Below are 18,267 nucleotides of genomic sequence, written 5' to 3' on the forward strand. Positions count from 1 at the left end.
GAAAAGCGCCAATGCAGCTGCGCGATAAGCACCAGTCAGCCGCCTGAATTTCACCTGTCAGCGGCTTGATCAGGGCCTATTAGCCACTTGATTAGCACCTGTCAGCCAGTTGATCAGCACCTGTCAGCCGCTTGATCAGCACCTGTCAGCAGCTTTATCAGCACCTATCAGCTGCTTGATTAGCTCCTGTCAGCATGTTGATCAACACCTGTCAGCCGCTTCATTAGCAACTCTCAGCCAGTTGATCAGCCAGTGTCAGCCCCTGGATTAGCACCTGTCAGCCACTTGATCAGCACCTGTCAGCCGCTTGATAAACGCATGTCAGCAGCTTGATCAGTACCTGTCAGCCACTTGATCAGCACCTGTCAGCCAATATATCAGCAACTCTCAACACCTTGATCAGTGCCCGCTTAGCTGCGTAATCAGAGCCTACTCAGCCACAGGATCAGTGACCCTGAGGCGGCTGATCAGCACCTGTCAGCGGCTTTATCATTTCCTGCTCTGATGGTCATTCAGCGACTGGACAACCACTAGATCAGTGCCTGTCAGCCCCTTGACTAGTGCCCACTCAGCTGATTGATAAACGCATACACATCCACACAATAAGCGCCTGTCAGCCACTTGAGAAGCATCTGTCAGCAACTTGATCAGGGCCTATCAGCCACTTGATCAGCACCTGTCAGCAGCTTGATGTGCGCCTATCAGCAGCTTGATTAGCACCTGTCAGCCAGTTGACCAGCACCTGTGGGCCGCTTGACCAACGCATATCAGTGGCTTGATTAGCCCCTGTCAGCCAGTTGATCAGCAATTGTCAGCCGCTTGTTAAGCACCTGTCAGCAGCTTGATCAGCGCTTGACCACTTTCCACTCAGCCGATTGAAAAGCACCGAATCAGCCGCACGAATAGCATCTTTCGGCCAGTTGATCTCTGCCTACTTAGCCCCGCAATCAGCGCCTACTCAGCTGCTCGATCAGTGTCTGTCAGCCGCTTGAGAAGTACTGTCAGCCAGTTGATCAGCACCTGTCAGCCCCTTAATCAGCGCCTATCAGCCGCTTGATCAGCACCTGTCAGCAGCTTGATAAACGCGTGTCAGCCTCTTGATCAGCACCTAATCTGCCAAGCGATGATCATTTACTCAGCCCCGCGTTCATCGCCTCAGCCTCTTGATCTGTGCCTACTTAGCCCCACGACCAGCGCCTACTAAACCACGCGATCTACGACTGACAGCTACTTAATCAACGACTATCAGTCGCTTGATCAGCACCTGTCAACCACTTTATCATCACCTGTCAGCCGCTTGATCAGCGCCTGTTAACCGCTTTATCATCACATAATCAGCTGCATGATCAGCGCCTACTCAGCTGCTTGATCAGTTCCAGTCAGCCAGTTGATCAGCACCTGTCAGCACCTTGATCAGCGCCTATAAGCTGCTTGATTAGCACCTGTCAGCCAGTTGATCAGCAACTCTCAACAAGTTGATCAGAACTTGTAAGCCACTGGATCAGCGCAAGTTAGACGCTTGATCATCGCCTTATCAGCTGCACGATCAGCGCCTACTCAGCCTCTTGATCAGAACCTGTCAGCCAGTTGATCAGCACCTGTCAGCCGCTTGATCAGGACCTTTCAGCAGCTTTATCAGCACCTATCAGCTGCTTGATTAGCACCTGTCAGCATGTTGATCAACACCTGTCAGCCGCTTAATTAGCAACTCTCAGCCAGTTGATCAGCCACTGTCAGCCGCTGGATTAGCACCTGTCAGCCAGTTGATCAACACCTGTCAGCTGCTTGATCAGCACCTGTAAGCCGCTTAAACAGCGCCTGCCAGCCGCTTAATCAATGCCTGTCAGCGCTTGATCAGTGCCTTCTCAGCTGCGGGATCAATGCCTACTGAGCCTTGAATCAGCCCCTACACAGCCGCGTGATCATAGTCTGTCTGCCGCCTGATCAGAGACTGTCAGACGCTTGTTCAGCGCATAATCACCCCCTCGATCAGCGCCTATTGTGCGGCGCAATCAGCACCTGTCAGTTGCTTGACAAGCACCTATAAACCACTTGATCAACACCTAATTAGCTTCGCTATCAGTATTTACTGAGCCATGCGATCATCGTCTGAGCCGCATGATCTGTGCCTACTGAGCCCCGCGATCAGTGCCTACTCAGCCCTGCGATATGTGCCTGACAGCCGAATGGGAAGTACTGTCAGCCGCTTGATCAGCGATCATCAGACGCTAGATCAGCATCTGCCAACGACTTTATCAGCACCTTTCAGCCGCTTGATTAATGCCTGTCAGCCGCTTGATCAGCGATTTTCAGCCGCTAGATCAACATCTGTCAATGACTTTATCAGCACCTGTCAGCCGCTTGATCAGCGCCTGTCAGCCACTTTATCATCGCCTAATCAGCTGCGTGATCAGCGCCTACTCAACCGCTTGATCAGTACCTGTCAGCCACATTATCAGCACCTGTCAGCCACTCTATCAGCACCTGTCAACTGCTTGAACAGCGATCACTTTGCTGCGTGATCAGATCCTACTCAGCCACATGATGCGTGACCCTCAGCCGGTTGATCAGCGCCTGTCAGCGGCTTGATCAGTTCCGGCTCTGATAGTCATTCAGGGCCTGGTCAACCACTAGATCAGTGCCTGTCAGCCCCTTGACCAGTGCCCACTCAGCTGATTGAAAAGCGCCAATGCAGCCGCAAGATAAGCACCAGTCAGCCGCCTGAAAATCACCTGTCAGCAGCTTGATCATGGCCTATAGGCCACTTGATTAGCACCTGTCAGCTATTTGATCAGCACCTGTCAGCCGCTTCATTAGCACCTGTCAGCCAGTTGATCAGCACCTGTCAGCCTCTTGATCAGAACCTGTCAGCAGCTTGATCATCGCCTATCAGCTACTTGATTAGCGCTTGTCAGCCAGTTGATCAGCACCTGCCTACCGATTGATCAGTGCCTGTCAGCTGCTTGATCATTGCATTCTCAGCTGCGCAATCAGCACCTATCAGCTGCTTGTATAGCACCTGTCAGACAGTTGATCAGCACCTGTCAGCACCTTGAGCAGCGAGTATCAGTTGCTTCATCAGCACCTGCCACCAAGTTGATCAGCAACTGTCGGCAGATTGATCAGGGCCTACCAGTCACTTGATTAGCACCTGTCAGCCAGGTGATCAGCACCTGAGAGTCGCTTCATTAGCACCTGTCAGCCAGTTGATCAGCACCTGTCAGCAGGTTGATCAGTGCGTATCAGTTGCTTGATTAACACCTGTCAGTCTATTGATCATCACCTGCCAACCGCTAGATCAGCGCCCACTTTGCTGCATGAACAGAGCCTACTCAGCCACGTGGTCAGTGACGCTCAGCCGGTTGATCTTCTCCTGTCAGGCGCTTGATCAGTGCCTTCTCAGCTACGCGATCAATGCCTACTCAGCCGTGAATCAGCCCGTAAACAGCCGCGTGATCATACTCTGTCAGCCGCTTGATCAGAGGCTGTCAGATGCTTGATCAGCGCCTAATCACCCCCTCCATCAGCACCTATTGAGCGGCGAGATCAGCACCTGTCAGCCGCTTGACAGTAACCTATAAACCACTTGATCAACATCTAATTAGCTTCGCTATCTATGTTTACTGAGCCATGCGATCATCGCCTCAGCCGCATGATCTGTGCCTACTCAGCCCTGCGATCAGTGCCTACTCAGCTGTGCGATATGTACCTGACAGCCGATTGAGAAGTACTGTCAGACGCTTGATCAGCCATTATCAGCCGCTAGATCAACACCTGTCAACGACTTTATCAGCACCTATCAGCCGCTTGATCAGCGCCTGTCAGCCGCTTGATGAGCGCCTATCAGTAGCTTGATTATCCCCAGTCAGCAGTTGATCAGCAATTGTCAGCCGCTTGTTAAGCACCTGTCAGCAGCTTGATCAGCGCTTGACCACTTTCCACTCAGCCGATTGAAAAGCACCGACTCAGCCGCGCGAATAGCATCTTTCAGCCAGTTGATCTGTGCCTACTGAGCCACGCAGTCAGTGCCTACACAGCCGTATGATCAGTGCTAGTCAGCCGCTTGACAAATACCTGTCAAGCACTTGATCAGCACGTGTCAGCAGCTTGATAAACGCGTGTCAGCCTCTTGACCAGCACCTAATCAACCACGCGATGATCATTTACTCAGCCGCGTGATCATCGCCTCAGCCTCTTGATCTGTGACTACTCAGCCCCAAAACCAGCGCCTACTCAGCCATGCGATATGCGCCTGACAGCCACTTGATCAAAGACTATCAGCCGCTTGATCAGCACCTGTCAGCCAGTTGATCAGCACCTGTCAGCAGCTTGATCAGCGCCTATCAGCTGCTTGATTAGCACCTGTCAGCCAGTTGATCAGCAACTCTCAGCCAGATGATCAGCACCTGTAAGCCAGTGGATCAGAGCCTGTTAGCTGCTTGATGATCTCATTATCAGCTGCACCATCAGCGCCTATCAGCTGCTTGATTAGCACCTGTCAGCCAGTTGATCAGCACCTCTCAGCCAGATGATCAGCACCTGTAAGCCAGTGGATCAGCACCTGTCAGCCGCTTGATCAGCACCTGTCAGCAGCTTTATCAGCACCTATCAGCTGCTTGATTAGCACCTGTCAGCATGTTGATCAACACCTGTCAGCCGCTTCATTAGCTCCTTTCAGCCAGTTGATCAGCACCTGTCAGCTGCTTGATCAGCAACTGTAAGCCCCTTCATCAGTGCCTGTCAGCTGCTTGATCTTTGCCTTCTCAGCTGCGGGATCAGCGCCTACTCAGCCGCGAATCAGCCCCTACACAGCCGCGTGATCATAGTCTGTCAGCCTCTTTATCAGAGTCGGTTATCCGCTTGATCAGCACCAGTCAGCAGGTTGAAGAGTGCCTACACAATCGCGCGAATTGCATCTCTCAGCCAGTTGATCTGCGCCTACTGAGCCCCGCAATCAGCGCCTACACAGCCGCCCGATCAGTGCCTGTCAGCCGCTTGAGAAGTACCTGTCAGCCAGTTGATCAGCACCTCTCAGCCAGTTGATCACCACCTGTTAGCCATTGGATCAGCACCTTTCAGCAGCTTGATCAGCGCCTATCAGCTGCTTAATTAACACTTCTCAGCCAGTTGATCAGCACCTGTTAGCCGCTTGATCAGCGCCTATCAGCCGCTTGATTAGCACCTGTCAGCCTGTTGATTAGCACCTGTCAGCCGCTTAATCAGCACCTGTCAGCAGCTTGATCAGGGCCTATCAGCCACTTGATCAGTCCTGTCAGCCAGTTGATCAGCACCTGTCAGCCACTTCATTTGCACCTGTCAGCCACTTTATCAGCAACTCTCAGGCGCTAGGGCAGCCCCTATAATCAGCTTGATCATTAACTGTCAGCCACATTATCAGCACCTGTTAGCCGCTGTATCAGAACCTGTCAACCGCTTGATCAGCACCTGTCAGCAGCTTTATCAGCACCTATCAGCTGCTTGATTAGCCCCTGTCAGCCACTGGATCAGCGATTGTCAGCCGCTTGTTATGCACCTGTCAGCAGCTTGATCAGCGCTTGACCACTTTCCACTCAGCCGATTGAAAAGCAAAGACTCAACCGCGTGAATAGCATCTTTCAGCCAGATGATCTGTGCCTACTGAGCCCGGCAGTCAGTGCCTACACAGCCGCCCGATCAGTGCTTGTCAGCCGCTTGACAAGTAACTGTCAGCCACTTGATCAGCACCTGTCAGCAGCTTGATCATTGCCTATCAGCCGCTTGGTTAGCACCTGTCAGCCAGATGATCAGCACCTGTCAGCAGCTTGAGCAGCGAGTATCAGCTGCTTGATCATCACCTGTCAGCCAGTTGATCAGCACCTGTCAGCAGATTGATCAGGGCCTATCAGCCACTTGATTAGCACCTGTCAGCCAGATGATCAGCACCTGTCAGCAGCTTGAGCAGCGAGTATCAGCTGCTTGATCATCACCTGTCAGCCAGTTGATCAGCACCTGTCAGCAGCTTGATCAGGGCCTATCAGCCACTTGATCAGTACCTGTCAGCCAGTTGATCAGCACCTGTCAGCCACTTTATCAGCACCTGTCAGCCAATATATCAGCAACTCTCAACAACTTGATCTGTGCCCGCTTAGCTGCGTAATCAGAGCCTACTCAGCCACGTGATCAGTGACTCTCAGCCGGTTGATCAGTGTCTGTCAGCCGCTTCATTAGCACCTGTCAGCCAGTTGATCAGCACCTGTCAGCCTCTTGATCAGAACCTGTCAGCAGCTTGATCATCGCCTATCAGCTACTTGATTAGCACTTGTCAGCCAGTTGATCAGCACCTGCCTACCGATTGATCAGTGCCTGTCAGCTGCTTGATCATTGCATTCTCAGCTGCGCAATCAGCACCTATCAGCTGCTTGTATAGCACCTGTCAGACAGTTGATCAGCACCTGTCAGCACCTTGAGCAGCGAGTATCAGTTGCTTCATCTGCACCTGCCACCAAGTTGATCAGCACCTGTCAGCAGATTGATCAGGGCCTACCAGCCACTTGATTAGCACCTGTCAGCCAGGTGATCAGCACCTGAGAGTCGCTTCATTAGCACCTGTCAGCCAGTTGATCAGCACCTGTCATCCGCTTGATCAGCACCTGTCAGCAGGTTGATCAGTGCGTATCAGCTGCTTGATTAACACCTGTCAGTCTATTGATCATCACCTGCCAACCGCTAGATCAGCGCCCACTTTGCTGCATGAACAGAGCCTACTCAGCCACGCGGTCCGTGACGCTCAGCCGGTTGATCATCTCCTGTCAGGCGCTTGATCATTTCCTGCTCTGCTGGTCATTCAGCGCCTGGTCAACCACTGGATCAGTGTCAGTCAGCCGCTTGACCACTGCCCACTCAGCAGATTGAAAAGCGCCTACGCAGCCGAGCGATAAGCGCCTGTCAGCCGCTTTACAAGCACCTGTAAACCGCTTGATCAACACTTACTGAGCTGCGCTATCAGTGCTTAATCATCCGCGAGATCAGTGTCTGTCACCTGCTTGATCATCACCTGTCAGCCGGTTGAACAGTGCCTATTCAGCTGCGCAAATAGCATCTCTCAGCCAGTTGATCTGCTCCTACTGAGCCCCACGATCAGTGCCTACTCAGCCGCCCAATCAGTGACTGTCAGCCTCTTGAGAAGTACCTTTCAGCCATTTTATCAGCACCTGTCAGCCAATATATCAGCAACTCTCAACAGCTTGATCAGTGCCCGCTTAGCTGCGTAATCAGAGCCTACTCCACCACAGGATCAGTGACCCTCAGCGGGCTGATCAGCGCCTGTCAGCGGCTTGATCATTTCCTGCTCTGATGGTCATTCAGCGCCTGGTCCACCACTAGATCAGGGCCTGTCAGCCCCTTGACCAGTGCCCACTCAGCTGATTGATAAACGCATACGCATCCACGCGATAAGCGCCTGTCAGCCACTTGAGAAGCATCTGTAAGCAACTTGATCAGGGCCTATAAGCCACTTGATCAGTACCTGTCAGCCAGTTGATCAGCACCTGTCAGCCACTTCATTTGCACCTGTCAGCCACTTTATCAGCAACTCTCAGGCGCTAGGGCAGCCCCTATAAGCAGCTGGATCATTAACTGTCAGCCACATTATCAGCACCTGTTAGCCGCTGTATCAGAACCTGTCAACCGCTTGATCAGCACCTGTCAGCAGCTTTATCAGCAACTATCAGCTGCTTGATTAGCCCCTGTCAGCCACTGGATCACCGATTGTCAGCCGCTTGTTATGCACCTGACAGCAGCTTGATCAGCAACTGTCAGGCGCTAGGGCAGCCCCTATAAGCAGCTTAATCATTAACTGTCAGCCACATTATCTGCACCTGTTAGCCTCTGTATCAGAACCTGTCTACCGCTTGATCAGCACCTGTCAGCAGCTTTATCAGCACCTATCAGCTGCTTGATTAGCACCTGTCAGCATGTTGATCAACACCTGTCAGCCGCTTCATTAGCAACTGTCAGCCAGTTGATCAGCAACTGTCAGCCGCTTGATTAGCACCTCTCAGCCAGTTGATCAGCACCTGTCAGCCGCTTGATCAGCACCTGTAAGCTGATTAAACAGCACCTGCCAGCCGCTTCATCAGTGCCTGTCAGCTGCTGGATCATTGCCTTCTCAGCTGCGCGATCAGCGCCTACTCAGCCGCGAATCAGCCCCTCGACAGCCACGTGATCATAGTCTGTCAGCCTCTTTATCAGAGTCTGTCATCCGCTTGATCAGCAACTCTCTGCAGGTTGAAGAGTGCCTACTCAGCCGCACGAATTGCATCTCTCACCCAGTTGATCTGCGCCTACTGAGCTCCGCAATGAACGCCTACTCAGCCGCCCGGTCCGTGCCTGTCAGCCGCTTGAGAAGTACCTGTCAGCCAGTTGATCAGCACCTCTCAGCCACTTGATTAGCACCTTTAAGCCACTGGATCAGCACAAGTCAGCCGCTTGATCAGCAACTTTCAGCGGCTTGATCAGCACCTATCAGCTGCTTAATTAACACTTCTCAGCCAGTTGATCAGCACCTGTTAGCCGCTTGATCAGCGTCTATCAGCCGCTTGATTAGCACCTGTCAGCCAGTTGATTAGCACCTGTCAGCCGCTTAATCAGCACCTGTCAGCAGTTTGATCAGGGCGTATCAGCCACCTGTCAGCCACTTCAGTTGCACCTGTCAGCCTCTTTATCAGCAACTGTCAGGCGCTAGGGCAGCCCCTATAAGCAGCTTGATCATTAACTGTCAGCCACATTATCAGCACCTGTTAGCCGCTTTATCAGAACCTGTCAACCGCTTGATCAGCACCTGTCAGCAGCTTTATCAGCACCTATCAGCTGCTTGATTAGCACCTGTCAGCATGTTGATCAACACCTGTCAGCCGCTTCATTAGCAACTGTCAGCCAGTTGATCAGCAACTGTCAGCTGCTTGATTAGCACCTGTCAGCCAGTTGATCAGCACCTGTCAGCCGCTTGATCAGCACCTGTAAGCCGATTAAACAGCGCCTGCCAGCTGCTTCATCAGTGCCTGTCAGCTGCTGGATCATTGCCTTCTCAGCTGCGGGATCAGCGCCTAGTCCCCCGAGAATCAGCCCCTCCACAGCCACGTGATCATAGTCTGTCAGCCTCTTTATCAGAGTCAGTGATCCACTTGATCAGCACCTATCTGCAGGTTGAAGAGTGCCTACTCAGCCAGGCGAATTGCATCTCTCACCAAGTTGATCTGCGCCTACTGAGCCCCGCAATGAATGCCTACACAGCCGCCTGATCAGTGCCTGTCAGCTGCTTGAGAAGTACCTGTCAGCCAGTTGATCAGCACCTCTAAGCCAGTTGATCAGCACCTGTAAGCCACTGGATCAGTTCCTGTCAGCCGCTTGATCAGCAACTGTCAGCAGCTTGATCAGCACCTATCAGCTGCTTAATTAACACTTCTCAGCCAGTTGATCAGCACCTGTTATCCGCTTGATCAGGGCCTATCAGCCGCTTGATTAGCACCTGTCAGCCAGTTGATTAGCACCTTTCAGCCGCTTAATCAGCACCTGTCAGCAGCTTGATCAGCACCTATCAGCTGCTTGATTAGCACCTGTCAGCATGTTGATAAATACCTGTCAGCCGCTTCATTAGCAACTGTCAGCCAGTTGATCAGCGCCTGTCAGCTGCTTGATCAGCACCTGTAAGCCGCTTAAACAGCTCCTGCCAGCCGCTTGATCAGTGCCTCTCAGCTGTGCGATCAATGCCTACTCAGCCGCAAATCAGCCCCAACACAGCCGCGTTATCATAGTCTGTCAGCCGCTTGATCAGAGACTGTCAGACGCTTGATCAGTGCCTAATCACCCCCTCCATCAGCGCCTATTGAGCGGCGCGATCAGCACCTGTCAGCCGCTTGACAAGCACCTAAAAACCTGTTGTTCAGCACCTAATTAGCTTGGCTATCAGTATTTACTGTTCCATCGGTTCAAAGCCTCAGCCGCATGATCTGTGCCTACTCAGCCCCGCGATCAGTGCCTACTCAGCTGTGCGATATATGCCTGACAGCAGATTGAGAAGTACTCTCAGCCGCTTGATCAGCGATTATCAGCCGCTAGATCAGCATCTGTCAACGATTTTATCAGCACTTTTCAGCCGCTTGATCAGTGCCTGTCAGCCGCTTGGTAAGCGATTATCAGCCGCTAGATCAACATCTGTCAACGACTTTATCAGCACCTGTAAGCCGCTTAAACAGCGCCTGCCAGCCGCTTCATCAGTGCCTGTCAGCTGCTGGATCATTGCCTTCTCAGTTGCGGGATCAGCGCCTACTCAGCCGCGAATCAGCCCCTACACAGTCGCGTGATCATAGTCTGTCAGCCTCTTTATCAGAGTCGGTCATCCGCTTGATCAGCACCTGTCAGCAGGTTGAAGAGTGCCTAGTCAGCCGCGCGAATTGCATCTCTCAACCAGGTGATCTGCGCCTACTGAGCCCAGCAATCAGCGACTACTCAGCTGCCCGATCAGTGCCTGTCAGCCGCTTGAGAAGTAAAAGTCAGCCAGTTCATCAGCACCTCTCAGCCAGTTGATCACCACCTGTAAGCCACTGGATCAGCACCTGTCAGCCTCTTGATCAGCACTTGTCAGCAGCTTGATCAGTGCCTATCAGCTGCTTAATTAACACTTCTCAGCCAGGTGATCAGCACCTGTCAGCAGCTTGATAAACGCGTGTCAGCCTCTTAATCAGCACCTAATCAGCCACGCGATGATCATTTACTCAGCCTCGCGATCATCGCCTCAGCCTCTTGATCTGTGCCTACTCAGCCCAACGACCAGCGCCTACTCGGCCATGCGATCTGCACCTGACAGCCACTTGATCAACGACTATCAGCCTCTTGATCAGCACCTGTCAACCACTTTATCATCACCTTTCAGCTGCTGGATCAGTGCCTGTTACCCGCTTTCTCATCGCCTAATTAGCTGCATGATCAGCGCCTACTCAGCCGCTTGATCAGTACCAGTCAGCCAGTTGATCAGCACCTGTCAGCAGCTTGATCAGCACCTATCAGCTGCTTGATTAGCACCTGTCAGCCAGTTGATTAGCACCTGTCAGCGGCTGGATTAGCACCTCTCAGCCAATTGATCACAAACTGTAAGCCACTGGATCAGCACCTGTCAGCCGCTTGATCAGCACCTTTCAGCAGCTTGATCAGCGCCTATCAGCTGCTTAATTATCACTTCTCAGCCAGTTGATAAGCACCTGTCAGCCGTTTTATCAGCACCTATCAGCTGCTTGATTAGCACCTGTCAGCCAGATGATCAGCACCTGTCAGCAGCTTGAGCAGCAAGTATCAGCTGCTTGATCAGCACCTGTCAGCCAGTTGATCAGCACCTGTCAGCAGATTGATCAGGGTCTATCAGCCACTTCATTAGCCCCTGTCAGCCACTTGATCAGCAATTGTCAGCGGCTTGTTATGCACCTGTCAGCAGCTTGATCAGCGCTTGACCATTTTCCACTCAGCCGATTGAAAAGAAAAGACTCAACCGCGTGAATATCATCTTTCAGCCAGTTGATCTGTGCCTACTGAGCCCCGCAGTCAGTGTCTACACAGCTGCCCGATCAGTGCTTGTCAGCCGCTTGACAAGTACCTGTCAGCCACTTGATCAGCACCTGTCAGCAGCTTGATGTGCACCTATCAGCCGCTTGATTAGCACCTGTCAGCCAGTTGACCAGCACCTGTCAGCCGCTTGGTCAGCGCCTATCAGTGGCTTGATTAGCCCCTGTCAGCCAGTTGATCAGCAATTGTCAGCCGCTTGTTAAGCACATGTCAGCAGCTTGATCAGCGCTTGACCACTTTCCACTCAGCCGATTGAAAAGGACTGACTCAGCCGCGCGAATAGCATCTTTCAGCCAGTTGATCTGTGCCCACTGAGCCCCGCAGTCAGTGCCTACACAGCCGCCTGATCAGTGCTTGTCAGCCGCTTGACAAGTACCTGTCAGCCTCTTGATCAGCACCTAATCAGCCACACGATGATCATTTACTCAGCCGCGCGATCATCGCCTCAGCCGCTTGATCTGTGTCTACTCAGCCCCGCGATCAGCGCCTACTCAGCCGTGCGATGTGCGCCTGACAGACACTTGAGAAGTACTGTCAGCCACTTTATCAGCGACTCTCAGTCGCTTGATCAGCACCTGTCAACGACTTTATCAGCACCTGTCAGCCGCTTGATTAGTGCCTGTCAGCTGCTTGACCACTGCCCACTCAGCCGATTGAAAAGCGCCAATGCAGCCGCGTGATAAGCACCAGTCAGCCGCCTGAAAATCACCTGTCAGCAGCTTGATCAGGGCCTATTAGCCACTTGATTAGCACCTGTCAGCTAGTTGATCAGCACCTGTCAGCCAATTGATCAGCACCTGTCAGCCGCTTCATTAGCACCTGTCAGCCAGTTGAACAGCACCTGTCAGCCCCTTGATCATCACCTATCAGCCGTGTGATTAGCACCTGTCAGCCAGTTGATCAGCACCTGTCAGCCTCTTGATCAGAACTTGTCAGCAGCTTGATCATCGCCTATCAGCCGCTTGATTAGCACCTGTCAGCCAGATGATCAGCACCTGTCAGCAGCTTGAGCAGCGAGTATCAGCTGCTTGATCAGCACCTGTCAGCCAGTTGATCAGCACCTGTCAGCAGATTGATCAGGGCCTATCAGCCACTTGATTAGCACCTGTCAGCCAGTTGATCAGCACCTGAGAGTCGCTTCATTAGCACCTGTCATCCGGTTGATCAGCACCTGTCAGCAGGTTGATCAGTGCGTATCAGCTGCTTGATTAACACCTTTCAGTCTATTGATCATCACCTGTCAACCGCTAGATCAGCACCCACTTTGCTGCATGAACAGAGCCTACTCAGCCACGCGGTCAGTGACGCTCAGCCGGTTGATCTTCTCCTGTCAGGTGCTTGATCATTTCCTGCTCTGCTGGTCATTCAGCGCCTGGTCAACCACTGGATCAGTGTCAGTCAGCCGCTTGACCACTGCCCACTCAGCAGATTGAAAAGCGCCTATGCAGTCGAGCGATAAGCGCCTGTCAGCCGCTTTACAAGCACCTGTAAACCGCTTGATCAACACTTACTGAGCTGCGCTATCAGTGCTTAATCAGCCGCGAGATCAGTGTCTGTCAGCTGCTTGATCAGCACCTGTCAGCCGGTTGAACAGTGCCTATTCAGCTGTGCAAATAGCATCTCTCAGCCAGTTGATCTGCTCCTACTGAGCCCCCCAATCAGCGCCTACTCAGCCGCTCGATCAGTGCCTGTCAGCAGCTTGAGAAGTACCTGTCAGCCAGTTGATCAGCACCTGTCAGCAGCTTGGTAAACGCGTGTCAGCCTCTTGACCAGCAGCTAATCAGACACGCGATGATCATTTACTCAGCCGCGCGATCATCCCCTCAGACTCATGATCTGTGCCTACTCAGCCATGTGATCTGCGCCTGACAGCCACTTGATCAATGACTCTCAGCCGCTTGATCAGCAACTGTCAACCATTTATCATAACCTGTAAGCCGCTTGATCAGCGCCGGTTAGCCGCTTTGTCATCGCCTAATCTGCTGCCTGATCAGCGCCTACTCAGCCGCTTGATCAGTACCAGTCAGCCAGTTGATCAGCACCTGTAGGCAGCTTGATCAGCGCCTATCAGCTGCTTGGTTAGCACCTGTCAGCCAGTTGATCAGCACGTCTCAGCCAGTTGATCATCACCTGTAAGCCAATGGATCAGCGCCTGTTAGCCGCTTGATCATTGACTTATCAGCTGCACGATCAGCACCTACTCAGCCGCTTGATCAGCACCTGTCAGCAGCTTGATCAGCACGTATCAGATGCTTGATTAGCACCTGTCAGCATGTTTACCAACACCTGACAGCCGCTTCATTAGCAACTGTCAGCCAGTTGATCAGCACCTGTCAGCCACTTCATTTGCACCTGTCAGCCACTTTATCAGCAACTGTCAGGCGTTAGGGCAGCCCCTATAAGCAGCTTGATCATTAACTGTCAGCCACATTATCAGCACCTGTTAGCCGCTGTATCAGAACCTGTCAACCGCTTGATCAGCACCTGTCAGCAGCTTTATCAGCACCTATCAGCTGCTTGATTAGCCCCTGTCAGCCGCTTGATCAGCAATTGTCAGCCGCTTGTTATGCACCTGTCAGCAGCTTGATCAGCGCTTGACCACTTTCCACTCAGCCGATTGAAAAGCAAAGACTCAACCGCGTGAATATCATCTTTCAGCCAGTTGATCTGTGCCTACTGAGCCCCGCAGTCAGTGCCTACACAGCCGCCCGATCAGTGCTTGTCAGCCGCTTGACAAGTACCTGTCAGCCACTTGATCAGCACCTGTCAGCAGCTTGATGTGCACCTATCAGCCGCTTGATTAGCACCTGTCAGCCAGTTGACCAGCACCTGTCAGCCGCTTGATCAGCGCCTATCAGTGGCTTGATTAGCCCCTGTCAGCCAGTTGATCAGCAATTGTCAGCCACTTGTTAAGCACCTGTCAGCAGCTTGATCAGCACTTGACCACTTTCCACTCAGCCGATTGAAAAGCACTGACTCAGCCGCGTGAATAGCATCTTTCAGCCAGTTGATCTGTGCCTACAGAGCCCCGCAGTCAGTGCCTACACAGCAGCCCGATCAGTGCTTGTCAGCCGCTTGACAAGTACCTGTCAGCCTCTTGATCAGCACCTAATCGGCCACACGATGATCATTTACTCAGCCGCGCCATCATCGCCTCAGCCTCTTGATCGGTGCTTACTCAGCCCCATGACCAGCGCCTACTCAGCCGTGCGATGTGCGCCTGACAGACACTTGAGAAGTACTGTCAGCCACTTTATCAGCGACTATCAGTCGCTTGATCAGCACCTGTCAACGACTTTATCAGCACCTACTCAGCCGCTTGATCAGAACCTGTCAGGCAGTTGATCAGCACCAGTCAGCCGCTTGATCATTTCCTGCTCTGCTGGTCATTCAGCTCCTGGTCATCCACTTGATCAGTGCCTGTCAGCCGCTTGAGAAGTACCTGGCAGCCACTTGACCAGCACCTAATCAGCCACGCGATCATCATTTACTCAGCCGCACGATCATCGCCTCAGCCGCTTGATCTGTGTCTACTCAGCCCCACGATCAGTGCCTACTCAGCCGTGTGAGGTGCGCCTGGCAGACACTTGAGAAGTACTGTCAGCCACTTTGTCAGCGACTATCAGTCGCTTGATCAGCACCTGTCAACGACTTTATCAGCACCTGTCAGCCGCTTGATTAGTGCCTGTCAGCTGCTTGACCACTGCCCACTCAGCCGATTGAAAAGCGCCAATGCAGCCGCGCGATAAGCACCAGTCAGCCGCCTGAAAATCACCTGTCAGCAGCTTGATCAGGGCCTATTAGCCACTTGATTAGCACCTGTCAGCTAGTTGATCAGCACCTGTCAGCCAATTGATCAGCACCTGTCAGCTGCTTCATTAGCACCTGTCAGCCAGTTGAACAGCACCTGTCAGCCCCTTGATCATCGCCTATCAGCCGTGTGATTAGCACCTGTCAGCCAGTTGATCAGCACCTGTCAGCCTCTTGATCAGAACCTGTCAGCAGCTTGATCATCGCCTATCATCTACTTGATTAGCACTTGTCAGCCAGTTGATCAGCACCTGCCTACCGATTGATCAGTGCCTATCAGCTGCTTGATCATTGCATTCTCAACTGCGCAATCAGCACCTATCAGCTGCTTGTTTAGCACCTGTCAGCCAGTTGATCAGCACCTGTCAGCACCTTGATCATCGCCTATCAGCCGCTTGATTAGCAACTGTCAGCCAGATGATCAGCACCTTTCAGCAGCTTGAGCAGCGAGTATCAGCTGCTTGATCAGCACGTGTCAGCCAGTAGATCAGCACCTGTCAGCAGATTGATCAGGGCCTATCAGCCACTTGATTAGCACCTGTCAGCCAGTTGATCAGCACCTGAGAGTCGTTTCATTAGCACCTGTCAGCCAGTTGATCAGCACCTGTCAGCCAGTTGATCAGCACCTGTCAGCAGGTTGATCAGCGATTATCAGCCGCTAGATCAACATCTGTCAACGACTTTATCAGCACCTGTAAGCCGCTTAAACAGCGCCTGCCAGCCGCTTCATCAGTGCCTGTCAGCTGCTGGATCATTGCCTTCTCAGCTGCGGGATCAGCGCCTACTCAGCCGTGAATCAGCCCCTACACAGCCGCGTGATCATAGTCTGTCAGCCTCTTTATCAGAGTCGGTCATCCGCTTGATCAGCACCTTTCAGCAGGTTGAAGAGTGCCTACTCAGCCGCGTGAATTGCATCTCTCAACCAGGTGATCTGTGCCTACTGAGCCCAGCAATCAGCGACTACTCAGCTGCCCGATCAGTGCCTGTCAGCCGCTTGAGAAGTAAAAGTCAGCCAGTTCATCAGAACCTCTCAGCCAGTTGATCACCACCTGTAAGCCACTGGATCAGCACCTGTCAGCCGCTTGATCAGCACCTGTCAGCCACTTGATCAGCACCTGTCAGCAGCTTGATAAACGCGTGTCAGCCTCTTGATCAGCACCTAATCAGCCACGCCATGATCATTTACTCAGCCGTGCGATCATCGCCTCAGCCTCTTGATCTGTGCCTACTCAGCCCCACGACCAGCGCCTACTCGGCCATGCGATCTGCACCTGACAGCCACTTGATCAACGACTATCAGCCTCTTGATCAGCACCTGTCAACCACTTTATCATCACCTTTCAGCTGCTGGATCAGTGCCTGTTACCCGCTTTCTCATGGCCTAATTAGCTGCATGATCAGCGCCTACTCAGCCGTTTGATCAGTACCAGTCAGCCAGTTGATCAGCACCTGTCAGCAGCTTGATCAGCACCTATCAGCTGCTTGATTAGCACCTGTGAGCCAGTTGATCTGCACTGTCAGCCAGTTGATCAGCATCTGTTAGCCACTGGATCAGCGCCTGTTAGCCCCTTGATCATCACCGTATCACCTGCACGATCAGCGCCTACTCAGCCGCTTGATCAGAACCTGTCAGCCTGTTGATCAGCACCTGTCAGCTGCTTGATTAGCACCTGTCAGCATGTTGATCAACACCTGTCAGCTGCTTCATTAGCAACTGTCAGCCAGTTGATCACCAACTGTCAGCCGCTGGATTAGCACCTGTCACCAGTTGATCAGCACCTGTCAACTGCTGGATCAGCACCTGTAAGCCGCTTAATCAGTGCCTGTCAACTGCTTTATCATTGCCTTCTCAGCTGCATGATCAGCGCCTACTCACACGCGAATTAGCCCCTACACAGCCGTGTGATCATAGTCCGTCAGCCTCTTTATCAGAGTCGGTCATTTGCTTGATCAGCACCTGTCAGCAGGTTGAAGAGTGCCTACTCAGCTGCGCGAATTGCATCCCTCAGCCAGTTGATCTGCGCCTAATGAGCCCTGCAACCAGCGCCTACTCAGCCGCCCGATCAGTGCCTGTCAGCCATTTGAGAAGTACCTGTCAGCCAGTAGATCAGCACCTCTCAGCCAGTTGATCACCAACTGAAAGCCCCTGGATCAGCACCTTTCAGCAGCTAGATCAGCGCCTCTCAGCTGCTTAATTATCACTTCTCAGCCAGTTGATCAGCACCTGTTAGCCGCTTGATCAGCACCTATCGGCTGCTTGATTAGCACCTGTCAGCCAGTTGATTAGCACCTGTCAGCAGCTGGATTAGCACCTCTCAGCCAGTTGATCACCAACTGTAAGCCACTGGATCAGCACCTGTCAGCCGCTTGATCAGCACCTTTCAGCAGCTTGATCAGCGCCTATCAGCTGCTTAATTATCACTTCTCAGCCAGTTGATTAGCACCTGTCAGCCGCTTGATCAGCAACTGTCAGCAGCTTAATCAGCACCTATCAGCTGCTTGATTAGCACCTGTCAGCCAGATGATCAGCACCTGTCTGCACCTTGATCATCGCCTATCAGCCGTGTGATTAGCACCTGTCAGCCTCTTAATCAGAACGTGTCAGCAGCTTGATCATTGCATTTTCAGCTGTGCAATCAGCACCCTTCAGCTGTTGCTTTAGCACCTGTCAGCCAGTTGATCATCACCTGTCAGCCCCTTGATCATCGCCTATCATCCGCTTGATTAGCAACTGTCAGCCAGATGATCAGCAACTGTCAGCAGCTTGAGCAGCGAGTATCAGCTGTTTGATCAGCACCTGTCAGCCAGTTGATCAGCACCTGTCAGCAGATTGATCAGGGCCTATCAGCCACTTGATTAGCACAT

This window comes from Bubalus kerabau, unplaced genomic scaffold, assembly GCF_029407905.1.
Source record: "Bubalus kerabau isolate K-KA32 ecotype Philippines breed swamp buffalo unplaced genomic scaffold, PCC_UOA_SB_1v2 scaffold_25, whole genome shotgun sequence".
In the NCBI taxonomy this organism is placed as follows: domain Eukaryota; kingdom Metazoa; phylum Chordata; class Mammalia; order Artiodactyla; family Bovidae; genus Bubalus; species Bubalus kerabau.